This window comes from Vulpes vulpes, chromosome 11, assembly GCF_048418805.1.
Source record: "Vulpes vulpes isolate BD-2025 chromosome 11, VulVul3, whole genome shotgun sequence".
Classification (NCBI taxonomy): Eukaryota; Metazoa; Chordata; class Mammalia; order Carnivora; family Canidae; genus Vulpes; species Vulpes vulpes.
The window spans coordinates 44,136,369-44,153,657 of record NC_132790.1 but is presented as its reverse complement, the minus strand read 5'-3'; the positions used below and the strand labels follow the sequence as shown (position 1 = coordinate 44,153,657).

General features: G+C 40.3%; 1 long non-coding RNA gene across 1 annotated transcript; it reads right to left on the bottom strand.

Annotated features, from left to right (window-relative positions):
* Nucleotides 1-384: 384 nt before the first annotated feature.
* Nucleotides 385-17,119, bottom strand: LOC140594426 (uncharacterized). Its single transcript, XR_011995198.1, has 2 exons — nt 16,851-17,119; nt 385-881 (listed from the first exon to the last, which is right to left on the bottom strand). It is a non-coding gene; the product is annotated as an uncharacterized lncRNA (long non-coding RNA).
* Between the last annotated feature and the right edge of the window lie 170 nt (nt 17,120-17,289).

Genomic DNA, 17,289 nt, shown 5'->3' with positions numbered 1-17,289 from the left:
CCAGACCAGTGTTTCTCAAACATCAGTGCCCAGTGCTCCTATAATAAAATGTGTAACTGCATTCAATTGTCCATTTTTTGCACGTAATTTAAGTTGGTTGACAACCATTGGTTATTAAAAACTCCCAAGCAGAGGCGCCTGGATGGCTCGGTGGTTGAGTGTCTGCCTTTGGCTCAGGGCATGATCCCAGGATCCTGGGATCGAGTCCTGCATTAGGCTCCCCACAGGGAGCCTGCTTCTCCCTCTGCCTGTGTCTCTCCTCTCTCTTTGTGTCTCTCATGAATAAATAAAATCTTAAAAAAAAACAACACAACAACACCAAAGCTCCCAAGCCATTCAACCCACATTTTACTAACCTAGTAAGAATTCACTCAACCAGAGGACTTTTGTACATTGACCTTCTTTATTCGTTCTTCAAAAAAAAAATTTATTGTATTGAGGATATAACAATCAGAAAAACTGTCCTCATGAAGCTTACAATCTCATGGAGCAGGCAAATAAGTAAGAAAGCAATTGCAAAGCAGGTGACAAGCATGTGAGGAAATAACCTAACTCCATATTACCGCATCCAGATATAAAAAGATCAAGCGAAAGTTTCATCAAGCTTCTTCACAACATATCAGTTTTCTTTTTTAACTCAACCGGCTGCCTCTCTGAGTGATGATACAGAGGGGCAGAAAAACTACTTTTTGCTGAAGTAATCTCAGTGTTTCCTTGGCCCGCAGAGGAAGTGACCCTATCCACTGGCTTGGAGCCCTCAGCTGCAAACCTAGCAGATACTCATGGACGTCACATCGTGGAAACAGTGGTCACCGCCTTCAGAGCATGGAAAACAACAGATGTTTTCAGATGAGGTGAGCAACTCCTGATAGGAGCTGGATCTATAAAGAATAAAGAAGGAGAAAGTGAGGAGAAAAGCAGTATCTCGATTCCCACACCATTTAATTCCTTATGTCACCCAGACTTCCGACGATGGTCTTGGGTTGATGTTTAGTTTCTACCGTGATCCCTCAAGGCGTACAGCCTCTCAGATGTCACCTTTGCTGTGACACATTCTTCTCCATCTGCAGTGACATGGCATACTGTCCTTCAGAATCCGCCGTAAGTGACGAGGTGTGGGTGATACTCCTCTCTCCGGCAGAGAATACCAACACTCTATCTTGCTTATCTCTCCAGCCTTGATCCTATACGTCAAGTTAGTCAGGTCCCGAATGATGCCAGTGGTAGTTGGGTTACAAAGCTTACCAGAATTCTGTTCTCTGCTTTTCACCTGATTTTTAAAATCTTTCCTGTTGCATATTGAAATCTTAGGTGCTATGAAGACACACACTGCACTTACACAGAGTCAAGGAACATCTAGGAAACTGCTCTGGATTATTTTGTTATCCCTTTTATAGGAAGCACAGATGTGCTACACTCAGGTGATCTAAGAGGTGAGTGGTTGCATTGTAATTGCCCACATTGTGGACCCGGCCGGGCTGACATTTTAATTTGTCTCTTTTGTGGCTTCCATTATCCTGGGGACCAAGGTATGAACGTGTCTGGAATCACAATTTGTGGAAAGTTAGTAAAATTCTGGAACAGTGCCAGTACCATTCAGTGCTTGGGATGGATTTCTTGGAGACTCTCCAAATGTATGGGTTGTCCATTTGTGCCATGTGGCCAGACTTGAGTCTAGAGGAGACAATTAAGATGAAATTATGTTTACTGCAGCCTAGTGGCACAATGGAAAAAAACTGAGGTGAGCGGTCTGAAGAGGGTGGCTTCTGTGTTTTAGAAGACTTTAGAAGGTTCCACAGAGGAATGCTGCATGCATGGGGTGAAGCTTGCAGATGCTTAGAAAGCAGTTACTATATAAATATAAAAGATGATTTAAAGGGCAAATGATGGCTGAGGCTGGAAAGGCTCTGGGTTTTGGCAAATGTGCTGTCTACTGAAAGTGAAGGTAGATCAGTGTGATAAACAAAAGCAGGCATTCTGGTTCAGCCTGGGCTGGTAACCCAGCTTCACCACTTGTTGGCTGTAAGACTCTCAAAACGTTCACTTCTTCTCAGAAAAGCAGCAGCATCTTGAAGTTAGGGTTAAATTAGGTAATACATACAAAATGGTTAGCATAATGCCTGATGCTACAAAGTGTTCTGGGAGCCTTATAAGGAGGCAATCTAAAATGTTATCTAAATCCAGTGGCTTATAAGGCTTTTGGTGTCTCAAAGCTCCCTGGGAACTTGATGAAAACTATGGGTCCTTGTCCCTCAGGGGGAAAATGCACATTTACAAAGTTTTCATGCAGTTTTAGAGAATTCAAAGTCACAAGGCTGTACAACCATAGATTTTAGGTTAAGATCCTTTGTTCTAGGGCTAGGTCCATTCCAAAAAGAGGGAGAAATTCCTCCATTTTATTTATTTTTTATAATTTTTGATGATTTATTTTTTTTTATAATCTTATTTTATTTTTAAATATGTCATTTATTTATTCATAAGAGGCACAGAGAGAGAAGCAGAGACACAGGCGGAGGGAGAAGCGGGCTCCATGCACCGGGAGCCCGACGTGGGACTCGATCCCGGGTCTCCAGGATCGCGCCCTGGGCCAAAGGCAGGCGCCAAACCGCTGCGCCACCCAGGGATCCCCAATTTTTGATGATTTATAATCATAGTTCCCTAACTTTTTAGATGAGGAAGGGATTTTAGCTCATCTAAGACCCCTCCCCCATTTTTTAGAACAACAGCTTTAAAATCCTAAGAAAACACTTAGTGTTTCAGATAAACAGGGAACTCTATCAATTTCACATTTCTATAATTTAAAAAATAAGTTTTCTTTTTATCACCTTCATTTTGAGATACTCCTTAAGATGTATTGTATTTCCCTTCTGTTCCTAACCCTGTGCTCTGAGATACATTTATAGCCCTCAGAAGCTAACGTTCATTCAAAGCCCCATGATGGATGCAATGACCATTTTCTCTGGGTATTTTAATATCAAAACCTAGGCTGCTGTACCCATTTGATATTGTGCTATTTGTTGGACTATACTGCTTGAATATAATTTTATCAGGTAGGAATTTGTATTATCAGAGTTACCAAGCTCCTATGATGGAACAGGCTCTGTTCCTTCCTCCTAGGATCCGTGATTGAATAGAGGCCAGACAGAGACATGTGCCCTCATGCAGGTTCTAGTCTAATGGGCAAAATGATCTTTTCTTTTGGATGGATATGACTGGGGTTGAGATTCTATTCATGGGCAGGAACAGAGGTAACCTGCCAGTTTTTAGCCAAGTGAATGTCACCAAGGCCTCCATTACCATACCTCAAGGACACCTGCCTTCATATACTTAGACAACAGTCAGCAGTACGGGCAGCACTAAACACAGAATAGCCATGTGTGTCTGGGCAAAATCCCACCCATAACTTTGCCTGGCAAGAGCAAGAACTAGAGCAGTAAATAGGCCATATTAGGGAGGTCATCCCTTGGTTTTTCACTGCAAAATGTTTTTAAGCACTTCTATTTTGCTTCCAGGATACTTTGGGTGACTTTTGAGGAAAATGTGAACAACAGAGCAAAGATCCTCGGGTTTAGCAGTTTGCTGTAGTGAGAACAGAGCAGGGGATGTGGCTGACAATATGGAGAAGAGACGGATTAATTCAAGGGATAGGAGCCTGAAAATGAAAACCTAGAAGTAGCTCAGATAAGTGACAGGGCAAAAGGCAAGAGACATTAAAAGGCTTTGAAATCCTGTAATCTTGTTCAAGTTGTTTCCGGAGCCCCAGAAACAGTGTGACACAGTCAGTGTAGCTAATGTGTCGCTGGGATCCAGGGGCTCTGGGCGATTCACCTGATGTCACTTAGAATAGGGATAGGATGATGTTGTTGCATTCCAGAAGGCAAAAGACAAAGACAACAGAGTTGAGGTGGTGCTGGCAGGTTGGGGCTAGAGCCTCCATTCACCTCAGCTTCTTGTCTTGTTTAGGGGGACAGACAACTGGTCTTCATTCTGAAGCTACTTTGGATGGCACCAGGGTGCTCCAGAAACTATGGCACCAACAAACCGACATATCTGCCTTCCCTTCTCTGCTTTTTCTACCTAGAAAAATCTTACCCATTTTTGTTAACCTCCACATCTAGAACCTTACCCTTGCCTGGCTAAGTGTATTCCTTAGTTATTTGGGAAATAGGAGACAGTGCTCTTGGCATTATCAGACTTTGCCTCATCCCTTTTTTACCTGAGATGTCACTGCACAATGGGCCAAGAATGACATTGAGAAAGCAAAATATGTTCATGACATCTGAGGAAAGTGAAATCAACCTCAATGAGTTGCATCATTTGCTCAATCACTTACCTATGACTTGGTAATACAGTGGCCTTTCTTACATGCACCCATCATTTGCAAGCCACAGTATTTTTGGCAGATGATTTGCTTATCTCTTGTCCCAGTGAATGCTTTGATAGACAACAATATATATATCCTGTATCCCGGGTCCTTGTAAATAATCAGGAAATAAATAAGGCATTTTGCCTGGTGACCAAGGCAGATTCCCAAGTGGGCTTCTATACACAGAGGGCAATTGTAAAAGGCAAAGATGACAGAACCAATGGCTTGGTCCATGCTTTATATATCTTGCCCATTACACCACCCAGAGGACCCTCTCAGCCCAAATCTATATTTTAAAAAACCAGACCCATTAATATAGCTAGGCTCTTGCTTGAGTCATATACAATACACCAGGCATATTATCTTTCATGATTTTGTTCACAATACAAAAGGTAGTTGCCTCCCACAGACTAAAGCTGTGTTAGTAGGCAAAACTCTTAAAATATTTTGAGGTGCTCTGAGATTTCCAGCTCTTCAATGTAAATAATATGAGCTGCCAAACTGCAATTTTTCAGTTAAAACTTTAAATAATAATGATGACTGGCTATCTCTAGCTTAGAAAAAAGAATTTATTCAGCACAAGACACATAAACGGATATACGTATGTATGTGTGTGTGCATACACTCGCCTATATACATGTACAAGCCTACGTTCCAGAGAAGATCATCTTTCTTCACCTAGAGATTAGAATGAGGAATACATTGCTGTCATCTCATTTCTCCAAGCACTTAGCTTCTTCATTATTCGACATTATCTCTGACATGGAGTTCTCTATCTTGGAATGTGGATTGGATAGGCGAATAGAAAACAAAAACGTTCTTTGCAAACACAAGTGCAATAAAGATGCTTGATGATAAAAAAAAAAGATGCTTAATGATAAACCTTGCATGTTATCAAGTACTCGAGGCCCTTTTAAATCAAAACAAGCAGTGGTAAATGATAACAGGAAACCAGAGTATTAAAATTCAAGTAAATTTCAATCCTCTTGGGAAGGAGTATGATTGTTGTATGGAACTTTTTAAAAATAATGATAGCTAACATTTTCTGAGTACTCATAATCGGAGGGTCATTGTTCTATGCACTTTACATATATTCTTTCACTTAATCCTCAAAATACGCTATAAAGTTAAGTACTAAAAATGAAATTTGAAGAATTTTTGAAGTGACTAGATTACACAACATTGTGATAAAAGAAAAATATTTTCAATTTCACTCTTACAGAGCTCTTAGACAATATATTCCAGGTCACAGCTAAAATTATCTTTGTATAATATGTGAATGTTTCCATGTGTTTCCATTCCTCAGCATTCTAGGTCCCAATAGACATGTGCATCTCTGGATGTTCATGCTTTCTTGGAGAAATAGAAAATGCAGAGTGACAGGTCTTGTTTGTACAGAATAACAGTAGAGCTGCCTCATCTACAGCAAGTCCAACATAACCAAAGCCTTCCAGTATTGCCCAGAGAGAAGCCCCATTTCCTTTGGTCCCCCATCCGCAAAGTTTCCAAAGTTGTGGCAAGGCACACCTGCAAAGATGATCCTCATTGATAAGGTGAAGTACCTCCTTCATTTTCCAAGGGCTTAACATAGCCTGAGAACTATTTACCTAGGAGATAGAGAAAGGGTCAAGGGTTGCTAAGCTGAGAATGAGCCCAATGTAAAGGAGAGAAAGAGAGAAGAGGGAGGAGAAAGGAGACAGATTAAGACTGATCTTAGGAAGGAAAAGAAGCAGGGACTCCTGCACAGACAAGGCATATGAGGCACAGGAATGAAAACCAAGAAAAGCCCAGATCTCTGAAGGCTAGGGATGGGCTCTACAGAAACAGGTCAGGCATTTAGGCACCTTCCACATCTGGCAAGTTGAAGCAAATTAAAACACTTATATGTGGGGATACCTGGGTAGCTCAGTCCCTTAAGCATCTGCCTTTGGCTCAGTTTATGATCCCGGGGTCCTGGGATTGAGCCTCATGTGAGCCCCTCCCCCGCACTCATGCTCACTCTCTCACTCCCAAATAAATAAAATTTAAAAAAAATTTATATGTATTTATATTTCCAAAACAAAATGACCTTCTAGTATATGCCTGGCCTGGTCTCCTTTATGCCCCATGAAGACCACCGCAGTGACCTTTAACCTGCAAACTGACACAAAGCCACCCTCATTCACTTTATCTTTTTCTTGGCTACTTTGTCCTGGGAAACTTTTGAGGAAATTGAACTTTGACTTCTGTTTCTTTTTACTTTTTAAATAATCTTTTTGGTTCAAAAACCCTAGACTGTCATTACATGGGGCCAGCAGGCATTAAAGTCTGAATGAAGGATAAAGAATGGGAAGGGCGGAATCCCTTTTGCAAAGTTTTCTTCACACAGACACATGAGAATCACTTTGGCATTGAACGTGAAGGGGAGAAGCAGTTTGGGTAAAAGATGACTGATCTCTACTCTCCAACCAAGAGCGCAAAAAGTTTCTAAAAAGTTTGAGGTTTATGCAAAGCAGTCTTTCTGAATGAAATGCAGGCTGTAAGAATTTTTTATGTGCAAAAACTAAAATGGGGTTTTCTGGCCCAGTGAGTTCTAGTTCTTTCTTTGGGAATGTCTGACTTTCACATCCATTTACTAATGAGAACTAAAAGTAATATTTCACATTTGCATATGCTTGACATGGAAATGAAGGAAGACTGTCTCAGTGAGTCTTGTTTGGTTGAAAGAAACAGAGGTACACTCAAGTTACTTCCCAAAGTTCGCAGCGGGAAGGAGATGACACAGGGGAAGGGAATCCTTACAAGAACAGGCAACAAGGGCTGGACCAGAAACACACCAGGACTGGAGGCATCTCTAAGTACTAGTGTTTTAGTGCCTTCATTTTCTTTCTTTCTTTGCATTACTCTGGCTCCCTCAACCTTCACTCTTTATCTGTTCTGATCCTTCAAAGTTTGAGCCTGCATATGGTTCACGGCATCCTCCCACAATCCGACTTTGCTGCCAACTGGCTGAGTGTCTTAGCTTCCCATTGCCAAATCCCCAAGAGAGGCATCTCATTGGCCCCAATTATCATTTTAAGCTAGTCACAGATGGCTGGCTGGGTTACAGAATGGCTGTCTTCAAATCAAGTGTCTACCTTTTGGTCCACTCATCGGAGAACAAGGGGCAGACATAGCATAGAGCATGACTATTTGGAAATAGGCCACAAGCAGAAAGATTTCCTTAGAGGAGGATTTGGATGGGACAGGGTGAGATGAATATCTCTAGTTTGCTGGCAGATTATGTGGAAACCAGTTTATTCATCTTCCTTCTGAAAGGAGCTAATCTCAACTAATCACAATAGACCCGGACTATTTGTGACAAGGCACCTGAGAGTGGCAGCACCGCCTTCTTTCCTCTCCTCTTTCCCTCAATTTTATCACCTTTAACGCCACTACCTACATCCAGCACTCTAACGCCACAACTGACCAAATGCCTAGGAATCTTCAGACTTATTATCAAAACATGAGGAATTTCAACTTAGGGTGCCAACAGTATTTTTCATATTCTAGAACCACTCAATTATTATATTTTAGAGTAACATGTCAGTGGGCAATAAAATATTAGAATAGGGAGGGGCACCTGGGTGGCTCAGGGGTTGAACGTCTGCCTTTGGCTCAGGTCGTGATCCCGGGGTCCTGGGATGGAGTCCCACAACGGGCTCCCTGCAGGAAGTCTGCATCTCCCTCTGCCTATGTCTCTGCCTCTCTCTCTGTCTCTCATGAATAAATAAATAAAATCTTTAAACAAATATTAGAATAGGGAAAACACATACGTCTCTGCCAGCTCCCATGGCATTTATTTTATTAGGATCCAATTAATACAGATGCCCAAACTACATTTGGTGAATGTTAGAAGATCTAACTCAGCTGACCTCACCGTTTGGTAACCTAATATAGAGAATTAGTTCAAAGAACATTTACAATAATGACTGATTATATAATGCCAAGGCAGGGTTGCCTAAGACTATAAACCGTGGCATCAAGCAAATATGAATTCAAATCACAGCTGTCTTATAATAACTGTGTGACTTTGACAAAACTGCTAGTCCCTATTTGGATATAATAATAACCACTCCATAGGGGTTCTGTAAATATTTAGGCAAGATCATGTTTATAGTATTACTTATAATCAATAAATATTTAGATAAGATAATTTAGGCATCAGTTATTGCAAAATGACTGGCACATAGTAAGCACTCAATAAGTGGTAGTAATGGTTTCTATTACTATCACTATTTTGATTATAATATCATTACCATGGGTGTTGTGGAGATTGCAGAATGTAGATAAGAGATATGAGGATTATCTTCAAAAACTAGAGTCTTAAGTGAGATGATAAAGATGTACATATTAGAAGTGGGGCATTATGTAGAATTTGCACATTATACAAGTGGAAGTCAGCAGAATGGTGGACTAAGTGGGAATTGTTATGTGTGAAATAATGATGTTTAGTGATGGTCTTTAATCAGGAAAAGGAGGTTCAAATTCTGGTGAATTTTCAATAAGGATAACACCTCTTCAAAAAGAAAGGAGGGATTGCTCCAGTGTAAACGTTTATCTATTGTAATGTAAAAAGCCAGGATGCCTAGGATTTTCATAACTGGAAGGTGAACTCTATTCAAAGCATTGAGAATTGCAAATGGAAAGGACCTACTGGATGGAACACATGGAAGTCTCTGTCAGAAACTAGGGGACAGCCCACTGCTTGAGTGTACATTTCACTTCCCTGGGGAAGCCTAAGCCAGGTTAGAGTCTCCTGCTGTATATTCTCTTCCTGTGTTTTACCTACGAAAATACTCACTACATGTGAGTATTTACATACATTACTTCTTTAAAGTCCATCTTCTGAGCTAGGCTCTAAGTTCTGTAAGACCCTGACTTACTATTCATCACTTATTTCCGCGACTAGCCAAGTTCCTGGTAGGTGGTAGGTACTTCACAAACATATGCTGAGTGAATGAATACAAGAATGAACTAAGTAATGAATGTGGAATTCAAAGGTGATTTCATCATATACTCTTCTGCACTGTTCTCTAAAATTTATAAGGGTTAGTCCTGACTTCCTGTTGACATTATAAATTGCACTGAGACACAGCAAGGATTCTGTATCATATGCCTCTACCACAAAAAACATCCAATTACAGGCATAAATCCTCAGAAGGTCTTTCTGAGCTCTTTGCTAATAATCCTTTTTACTACTCTCCGTATTCTATTTTCTATACCAATGCAGAGATGATACCTCAGTCTCACTGTTAGATTTTAAGCAGGTCTTTTGTTATTTTTATTACCAGGACTTACTACATGGTAAAGGTCCCGTACATAAATAAGTGAATAAGGGAACATCTAATCACTATATATTTCAAAGCATACTATCCAAACTTGTAGCCTTCTAGAACCTCACAAATTGTTGTTGTGATTCCAAACTTGCAGTTCATGTAGAAATAGTTACCTCAAGCTAACATTTTATCTTTGAAATTGCTGTCTTTGTTGTTACCATTCACACCAATGTTGAAAGTTTCTTCTTGCTAATGAGGCAAATTTTCCCTTTGCACAGAAATATTTTTTTAAAGGTTTACTTATTTGAGAGAGAGAGAGAGAGTGTGTGTGTGTGTGTGCATACACACATGCATGCATGAGAGGAGGAAGGGGCAGAGGGAGAGAGAGAATCTCCAGCAGACTCCCTGTTGAGTGTGGAGCCCAGTGTGGGGCTCAATCCCAGGACTCTGATGTCATGACCTGAGCCAAAACCAAAAGCTGGACGCTCAACTCTGAGCCACCCAGGCGCCCCTGCATAAAAGCTTTTTTACAATTTAGGATAACTTGAGAACTTTTCTTGGTAAAAATAACATGTTCTCTTGCTTTCTAGTTGTTTTCTAGACTCTAATATATCTGATCATTTCATCTAACAAGCTTTTCTGAGCACCTCTTAGTTTCTAAGTATTTGAATTACTCCAATGAATAAGATTCATCCCTGAAAATGCTCAGTCTTCATGTACCATAGTCATATTCAGAGAGTCTGAAAGTTGAATGTTGACTCCTGCAAATCCCTCACAATAAACTACAACTGCATTGAAGACTTCTGAGTCCACAAATAACTCTTCTGTACTCCCATCAATTAGATCCTACTCCCAAACTTCCTTACTGTCATGTGGATTTTTTCTATTTTATTCATCCATGTTCCTTTTTAACACCTAGACAACCTATTTCACAACAATCTTTCTTGAAATGTGGAACATATTTCTCTGAGTTTCCTCATCTCTAACAGAAGGATATTGAGAATTTGGGACAATGAATTTGGCATACCAAATAGACAAATAGGCTAACAAGGAGAAATAATCCCTGAGTGAACAAAGGAAAACCCAACACAACTCTGACAATTTTGAGAAAACTACTTGTATTTTCTCCTTGCCTTCTTGAAGAAATTCTCCCACTTCTCTTATATCCTACTTGCACTAGATTCTCATGGAAGTACTAAGACAAAACAGACCCACGGAATTTTAGAGTATGGAAAAGTCTTTGCAACTCTCTACTTCAACGTGAATTAACCACAAATATAATGAAGTTTAAGCCTCAGGGTTCATTGTTAGCATTGGCCCTGGGAGAGGTCCAAGCAATGTGTTCACATGTTCATATTTGTAACTAAATATCAAAAGTAAGCTATTTTAATCATTATTGGCTCTGCAGCCCAACATACCTCCTTAAAACTCCCCCTCATGCTAAAGGAACTGGGAAAGCTGTGGGTATTTTTGTTGATCTGGCTAAGGAGTAGTTGAGACGGAGAAACCATTGGCCTGGGTTTACTGAATTATATCCACACATATGTGGATCACAGCCATTTCAGTGTGTGGTTGTTCCTTTGAGTTGTTCCAGTATAAGGACAGATTCTAGACAGTTCCACTGCCCATTAGGCCCATTTACTGGCATCATGTCACAAAGATGTAGGACTAGAGGCTGTTTCATGATGCATATATATCTTAAGGCATTTAGCACTGGAAATGTATGGTAGGGAAAAGATAAAATTATCTTTCTATTCTCTCTAGAGAAGATAATATTGCAAAAATAATTGTCATATGAAGAGGAAGTGAGCCAAAAAATGTAGGAAAAATGCAATAAAGGGTAGTATCAGATAGTTAATTAATAAACATTTATTTGGATTTTGTGATGTTTATGATATTTTTACCCTTTTAAAATTTGTTGTGATTTTGTTACTGATTTTAAGTCAGTGTTCATTTCACAACTAATTTGCGTCTATAATTTTACATTCTTTTCTTTAAAACTCATTATATAAGCTTAAGTCTTCCTAAAACATGGATTTGGCCTTGGCCCTACTTAATCACCACTCCACATTTAACAGATGAGGCCCTACCATATCACATGGTTCACAGTAGTACTGAACTAAACTTTAGGTCTCCTGACTTTCTGTCCATTGCCATTTTAACCCACATTATCTTACTTTTGAGAAGTAACCCAACAATTAATGATCTCTACCAAAATAAATAAATAAATAAATAAATAAATAAATAAATAAATAAATCAAATTAAAAAATCCCCTGACCACAGTATATAATAATAGTAAACACATAATATAGCATTTCTTACATGTTAGGCATTGTTTGAAAGTGTCTTACATATAGCTCATTTAATCTTCAAAACAACTCTGTGACTAAGCTAATATTAGTATCCTCATTTTCAGAGCAAAAATTTATACATAGATTGGTTAAGTGAATAGAGCAAGGTCATAGTTTGCTGAAAGCATGACATCCTTCGTATTGTGGAGCTAGCAGCAAACATTTTTTATGGCCTTACAAATATTCTAGTGTGCATTATTTCACTCAATCTTTACATTCACCAGCTAAGATATGCAGCATTATTACTCCATTTTAGACACGAGAAACAGAAGTGCAGAGAAATTAAACAACTTGCCCAAGGTCATATGTGTAGTAAGGGGCAAAGTCAGTACTCAAATCCAAGCCTGACTCCAGGGCTAGGGCTCTTCGTCTGTACATGATAATGCCCATCAAAGAAGACATCCTCAATGTCCTTTTATTATTGTCACATTCCCTATAGTCCCCAAAGTTTCAATTAGAATGGGTATGTGGGCCAATTCAATTAAGAAGCGGGGTTAGCAGCATAAAGGACATTGCATCCTCTCCCCCCTTAGACAACTATCCTCAGCCTTGTGTAATCCCATTGTACACATACACATACACACAGACACATTTGGATCTTAGTGGAATATTTGTTCTTTGGAAAATGAGCTTTGGTAAGAATTTTCTTGGTGGAGATGAGGGTGTGTGTGTGTCAGGGCATGTAACTATCATGATATTCCTTGCATCTGATGCCTGTCCTCAACTTTTGCTGTCCCTTAGAGATGGCAAATTTATTTTTGATTCATATTCTGTGATAAAGAATGACAATCAGCAGCCCAATGATTTAGAAAGTTTATAGAGGTGGCAAATCCCTACAGATGGCAAGAAGAGAATGTAAAGAAAGTGGCAAAAGTAACCCCTAGGGAGTGACAGAGACCGCCGTATAGTAGAGAGTACTTGTCCAGAGCCAGGAGAGCAGGTACTGGGCTCCAGCAAAAGGTTGTCATGAAGCAATATGAGCTCGGTGTGACAATTTTTCTGTGATCTGACAATTTTTCAAGATAAACTGGAAATCTGGATTTGGGGTGTAAAATCTCCCAACTTATAAAAATTTTAAAGTAATTCAGTTTTGTTTTTTTTTTTAAAGCACTGTGCTGGCTGACATTGTGTAGACCAAACAACCAACAAGAACCCCACATCTGTAGGCTTCTCCCTGCAAGTCTGTTTTGTATGGGGTTAAATGCAGGGACCTCTGAAATGGGAAATTACAAGAGATAGCCGAGAGAAATTTGGATCTTGGTGGAATATTTGTTCTTTGAAAAATGAGCTTTGGTAAGAATTTTCTTGGTGGGAGTGGGTGACTCAGGGTGTGGGATGGAAATGGGCACTAAAGCAGTAGTCCTTTTGGATCAGATCCTTTTAATTTCTCCTTTGGAGTAGTATTGGTTTGGGGCCTTGAAAAAAAAATAGCAGGAATCTAATTAACAGCTCAAAGGGAGCAATCAATTTACAATTGTGTGAAGTGCAAATTCCTTTGTGCATGAAACAAATTACAGTATTCACAAATTTGTAAATAATGCAGCACTTTCTGCTATCCAAATGCTTTGGGTCCCCCCAGGGAGAAGGAGAAAGAAGTCTGAGAAGGCAAAATGTTAGAAAATGACCTATTGTCTCAAGAAATGGAGTTTAAAAAAACATCTTTAGTAACTGATTTTTTTCAACTGAATCCTTATTTAGGAACTCTAAAGGGGCCCAGTCCTTAGGTCAGTAGGAGAATATCTAGAGAAGTAAACAATTTCACGTCCAAAAGTCACAGCAGGTTATTAACAGGGTACCTTCTTTCAAAATTACTGAACAGGAAAAGTTGCCCCCAATCCTCTCTACACCATGAGTTTGTAGCAATAGCCATAATGACCATTATGTTCAATGTCAGAGAAATAATTGGTGACAGATAAGGACAAGAATCCAGCCGATCTGCTCTGCAGCAAAGGTTTTGGGAACTGCTCAATTCATAAATATTTACTGGGGCCCTTTTATAAGATGTTATCACTGTTATTCAAGATTCAAAAGATGCCTTGGAAGAATGCATGGTGTATTTAGGAAAGTAAGAGTGAAAACTTTTTTCCCCCCAAGATTTTTAAAGCACTTCTCTTCTGGTTCAGCTAGGAATTAAGAATCCAAAGCAAATGTAAGTTCATCACCACCCTCAAGGTGTTCACAGTCTAATGAGAAAGGAGAATTTAAGCCAATCATTTCAATACTGAGATTGATGCTAAAGAAGAGATAAGAGGGTGACACCATAGACAACTATGACAAGTGCTTGACTGCACCAGGAGATCTTTCAACAGGAGATGAAAATCACCAGGCAGAAGGGAGAGGGAAGCATTGGAGGTAGAGGTGAGTGGACTATTTATGGGCTTGATGTAGGAGAATGACAGTTCAGATTTGTGCTTTCCAAACGATTCTCTCCCCTGTGTTCTCATTCACTGTGGGATGAGTACAAATTGGTTAAGCCTTTCCACAAAATATTTTAGCAAATTGTAACAAGAGCCTTAAAACATATTCACATCCTTTCAGTTAGAAATTCCATATCTAGGAATCAGAGGTGCTGCCAGAAACTTATGTATGAGGAAGCTTATCACACAGCATTATTTATAACCATGAAAAACTGGAAACAGTCTCCATGTTCAATAATGGAGTAATGGCTAAATCAGTTATGGAACATCTGAGCCATATGATTTTATGCACTATGTGGGGGGAAAAATCACATTTTAAAAGAATATTTCAAAACAAGTGAAAATTATTTAAAAAACAATGTAAAAACAGTTAATAAAGTATCATCCTAATTTTGTAATAAGTTAAAAAGTAATTCTCAATGTTGATTGTAATTTTCACCCATATCTTACTTTTCTGAAGTTCTTTCTTGTTTTATACATACTAGACAACAAAAGGGAGGGAATTTCTCCCTGTCCTGTGTGAAATCAAAAGAATGGCTTTTTGTTTTCTTCTGTCTTGAGTGTGATGCAGGATTCACAAGTCACTTACTCTCTTAGGTCACATTCTCTTTATGATATCCAGGATGAGTAGAAAAGGAAGGGAGGCCAGGTAATGAGTGGAAGAGAAAGGAAGGATCCAGAAGGTGAATGTTAGAGTACTCAGGTGAGTAGAGAACAAGGATGATAGGAGTGAAGGTTGTGAGGACCAGAAGAAAGGGTGGTGGTTGTGTACTGAAAATGAGTTATTGGCTTGAAGATTTCAGGGTTGAAAATATAGACACATATATAAGGGTTCAATATAAGAATGTCACAATGTAGTACATAGTCAAATGTCAAAAAAAATAAATGGCCCTCTGAACAAACAATAGAAGTCTGGAGGAGTCTGGTGGAGAGATCCATCCTTTGGTCACATACATGTATCTGACCATGTATCAGTGAAGCTATTCCTCTAAAATCTCCATTTAGCAATCTTTGTCAGAGGGGGTAATGGTAGAGATTACACTATCTTGGCCATCCTTTCTGGGGAATTTAGTTACTGAAGAGCTTAAAGAACTTCACTGTGAAAGGATTTTAACTACTAAGAGGAAAGGTTATATGAAGAATATGATAGAAAACAGTCTGACTCTAAAACACTATTTGAGAAAATTCAATCTCTGCACAAAAATTCACTCCATCCTTCAATATCTCCTATCCTTTAAAATGTATCCACATAAAATCTGCTTTACAAGAGAGAACCAGCCAGGAATATAGCCCAAGAAATTTACCACTAAATGGGGACACATATGTGTTTCAGTTCTTAGGAAAACTGTGCCTTGTTAACTTTCTCCCTGGATTTCTTGGTTGTCTACACTGAAGAGCAGGTGGTGATTTCTCTCCTTACCTAATTTTCTCGCTTTTTACAGTTTCTGTTAAGCACTTTCCCCACACTACTATTCTAGGCTATATATGTCTACAACAGCATCAAGTGACCTTTAGCTATCTCTGGCTAAATGGATCAACACATTTACCCAACCACATAACTCAGACCCTTCAGGGGTTTTCCAGTCAATTTTAATTTATTTAAACCTGACACTGGCAGATTTCCACTTCCTTTGTTCCTTGTGTAGACTGGGTTTATGTGTGTTGGTCTCTAAAAGGGACAGAGGAGGCAGCTGTTGAAAATGAGATTGACAGTTTTAACCACACAATTTGGTCTAATAGCTTTGATATGCTAAACTTGCTAGCTCCTCCAAGTGTACCTTCCTGATTTTGCATTACAACGCCACACTGAATCCCTAAGGAAACCGGGGAGGTTTTTTGTGTGTGTGTGTGTGTGTGTGTGTGTGTGTGTGTGTGTGTGTGTGTTTTAATTAAAAAGAAAAGAAAGAAATGCAAACCAGCGAAACCGTTCTTTTACATTCTCTCCAGATTCATTCTGCGGACTGCAGGCCTTCACAAACTCCGGTCCGCTAGAGACCTGTATGAAAGGAGAAGCTGAGAATACAGATCGTGTCCTAAAGATCGAAAACAGGTGATGTCATAAGGCACAGTCCTGTGCGGTCACCGCCAAGGCCTGTGGGGATCTGGGGCTCCCGCGAGCACGGAGCTCCGCGCCCGAGGGCCAAGCCAGTTATCTCCGCGGCCGGGAGGACACCGGGGGGACCCGGCACCAATCAGGCTCCTGCTCGGCGCCTGCCTTTGTTCTCACCGGGGAGCAGGTTTCCGTTCCGGGTGTCTCGCGTCGGGACCCGCACTGGACCCGCACTGGACCCGCACGAGCGCTGCTGGCTTCCTCGGGAGACCTGCCCTCTCCTGCGCCCCACACTCTGCCAGCCAGAGCTTCCCCCACGTCCATGTGCCCTCTCTCCCTAGAGCGTGCACGCCAAAATCCTGACTCACCATTTTTAGCTTTGAAGGAGGCAAGTCCAGCCCCATAGTTTACAGACGAATTGTTCTCTGAACCCTCCTTCCTGAGCCAGCCTCTGAGCTATCCGTGCTTCGGATCAACTGCCTCAGAGAGGACCATGGGGTGGGAGGATCAACCTGTCTCTGTGGCCATCTCCTGCTGGACAAATAAAGGAACTTTCCTTGCTGAAAGGACTGCGAGAAGGTGCTTCAGATGGCGGAGGAAACCGCTACACTAGAGAGGTTTCGTGTCTCCCCCCCCCACCCCAACTCGATTAATGGTGTAAATACATCTCCAACATCTACCCCTGCCTCCCGCCCGTGTCTCAGGTAACTGGTCTTTTGCAAAACAAGGCTCAAGATAAACGATGCATAAAGTTCTTTGAGATCCCTGGGTGCCAAGGGCTACGTGATTGCAGTCTTCTGTACAGCT